Genomic DNA, 2,802 nt, shown 5'->3' on the forward strand with positions numbered 1-2,802 from the left:
TACAGTAAATATTCCTAACTAGTTTCAAACTCAACAAGTGATGGAAAACAGAATTATGCATTTCATTTGCACTCAAAGCTAGCCAAAAGTTACAGTATGATTAAAACAAGCTAATGTTTAAACAGTTTTCATTAAAGACAATTCCATGAAATGAGAGAGTGAAGAATGGAATAAGTATTTAGTCTTAATAAGGCAATACACAATCAGTCTATTATTAAAGACCATTTAAAATTGACAATCCCGAAAGCATAGAGTATAAGAAAATAGTTTATGAGTACGATTCAATTACACCATTTAAAACTGACAATCCCGAAAGCATAGAGTATAAGAAAATAGTTTATGAGTACGATTCAATTACACCATTTAAAACTGACAATCCCGAAAGCATAGAGTATAAGAAAATAGTTTATGAGTACGATTCAATTACACCATTTAAAACTGACAATCCCGAAAGCATAGAGTATAAGAAAATAGTTTATGAGTACGATTCAATTACACCATTTAAAACTGACAATCCCGAAAGCATAGAGTATAAGAAAATAGTTTATGAGTACAATTCAATTGCAGTTGTTTACAGCTAACCCTTTCCCATAGTAGCATACAGGAACTTAGAATGAGAGAAATGAAAGCACAAGCACACAGCACAGAGTCAGAGGAACCAGCATGCCAAGTCTGCAGGTCTGGCAGTTCTGTGACAACAACAGCTCAGGCTCAGGGTGGTCCTTTGCTTCCTATGAGGAAGAAGGGAGAGGGAAGACTGTGAAGGAAACAAACCCCAAATCATATCACTGCCCAGCTTCTAAGAAGACACACTGCAGAGAACAGTTGTGAGTTAATTCTCAGAGACATCTAGAGGTTGTTCAGTGTATGTGTAAAAGTACATGGTAATTTTTACAAGATAAACATAACAATGTTTATAAGAAGTTATTCTGAATACATTGTAGTTGTCTCATTTTGTCTCAGGCTGTTCTGGAGGCAAGAGACTGGCTCAGGCCATCTTGGGGATCAGTTCTTACAAGGTACCCCAGAAGAAGCCATGTGCTACTGCATCTAACGCAGGTGTCCTCTAGCCAGAGAAACAAAAGCACCACTGCCATGTGGCCATCCCCAGGAGCCTGGGGGGAGCTCTTCCAGGTATCAGAGACCTCCATTCAAGCCAAACTAAGATTTCTGGTCTCAGTTATTGATAGGAGTTTTATCAAGAGCTAGTATAAAGGCAGTTCAGTGCAGATGTAAACATGAGTGTTAAAGGCAAGAATTGCTCCAAGAGACAAAAGTACAGAACCACATCTAAGCCAGCAGTTTTCAGGGACAAAATGCGCCCCTCCCCCAAACAGGCCACATCTGCCTGCTTATAGAGCTGGGCTGCAGGAAACAGAGAACAAAGGACAAGGCCAAAAGGATGAGATAGGAAGACCAGTCCCAGAATTTATCTCCAGCTGTGAAGATGAGTTAACATATTAGATTGAATCTATAACCAATAGTTTAATTTTCTCAAATCATTTTTAAGCTTTTAGAGGTCTGAAAGCAATATAAACTAGACCAAGAATGTCAAACCCAAAATATTTTCAAAATGAGCAAACCAAAGAGATATTATGAAAGCAAACCCAAACCAAAAGGTAATAAATAAGGACCTTAAACAACCAGTTCAGCCAATAAAATAAAGATATTTAGGGTTTTTGATGGAAACGTACGAAGACAATAATCATAGACATACATGACAGAATTGCTTGAGATCTCAGCACAGGCACCCACGAAAAACACAGATACAAGACCAAAACACAGAATAAGACAAGCACAGACAAATAACATCAACCAGATTGCCATCAAATCCAGGTCCCAAAAGACAAGCTTTTGGGCTCACAGCCAGGTGGGTCCAGGGACGTCTCCTCCGGAACCCAACTAGGGGGAGATTTGCTGCGTCCAGCTTCCCACCTAGTTTCTCTGATCAGAGCCCAGAACCAGATGGTGACAGATCGCCGGCTAGCCAAAACCAGGAGAGAAACCAAAAACAAAAGTGTTTTCTCGAGCACTCTCTTACCTTGCCGGTGGTGTAGGGGGGAGAAACCGGAGGTCTGACTGGGGAAGCAGAAGCAGCCGGGACTGATGCAAGTCCCCTCTCAGGGAGTTTGCTGGTACTGCCTGACAGCCAAAGCTGATGCAGGTCCCCTACTGGGGAGTCCTCAGAATACTCCCGGGCAGCTCCCTTCTCAGAGTTTCCCAAAGCTGCCGGGCCCAGAAGTCCTCCGGATCTTGGTGGAACCAGGTAAAAATGTTGGCGAGAGCACAGTGGAGAGCACGAGTGGATGGATGAGGCACCGAGGCACAGATGGAATTCTCAGAGGAATACAGATTTATTTCTCACAGGGCACATTTCCCTCGGGGAAGGGAAAGATGTCAGGGAAGGGAAGGGAAAGGAAGGGAAGGGAAGGGAAGGGAAGGGAAGGGAAGAGTGTCAGGGAAAGATGTCCAAGAAAGATGTCCGCCCACAGGTTGTGAGCTGGGACTTTATATATGGGGGCTTTAGGGTGTGGAAGGGGAAATGTTTTGGGGAGAAATCAGGGAGGAGGAAGCAGGTGGGATTAGGGTGTGGAAGTGTTTACTTTTTCCCTCTTAAGATGAGAGAAAAACAGCTTCTAAAATCTCTGGTTATCAGGTAGAATCTGCTTATCCTATCTTTGGAGGTCAGAGGAAAGGCAGGCTGCTTCTCAGCACAGTTTGTTTCCCTTGACTTCAAAGGTCAAGGTGCTTATCAGCTCAGTTCCCTTTTTCGGGCTCCAAAGTCTGTAGGTCCCTGTTGGG

The 2,802-nt window shown here is 42.9% G+C and overlaps 1 long non-coding RNA gene across 1 annotated transcript in view; it reads right to left on the reverse strand.

Annotated features, from left to right (window-relative positions):
• LOC108491516 overlaps window positions 1-2,142 on the reverse strand; it is a 4,234-nt gene extending 2,092 nt beyond the window's left edge. The window contains exon 1 of the long non-coding RNA XR_001872786.2: window positions 2,042-2,142. This is a non-coding gene — a long non-coding RNA (uncharacterized LOC108491516). The remainder of the gene's footprint in view (window positions 1-2,041) is intronic.
• Window positions 2,143-2,802: the final 660 nt, after the last annotated feature.

Source organism: Nannospalax galili, unplaced genomic scaffold (genome assembly GCF_000622305.1).
Source record: "Nannospalax galili isolate Female #2095 unplaced genomic scaffold, S.galili_v1.0 scaffold762, whole genome shotgun sequence".
Lineage (NCBI taxonomy): Eukaryota > Metazoa > Chordata > Mammalia > Rodentia > Spalacidae > Nannospalax > Nannospalax galili.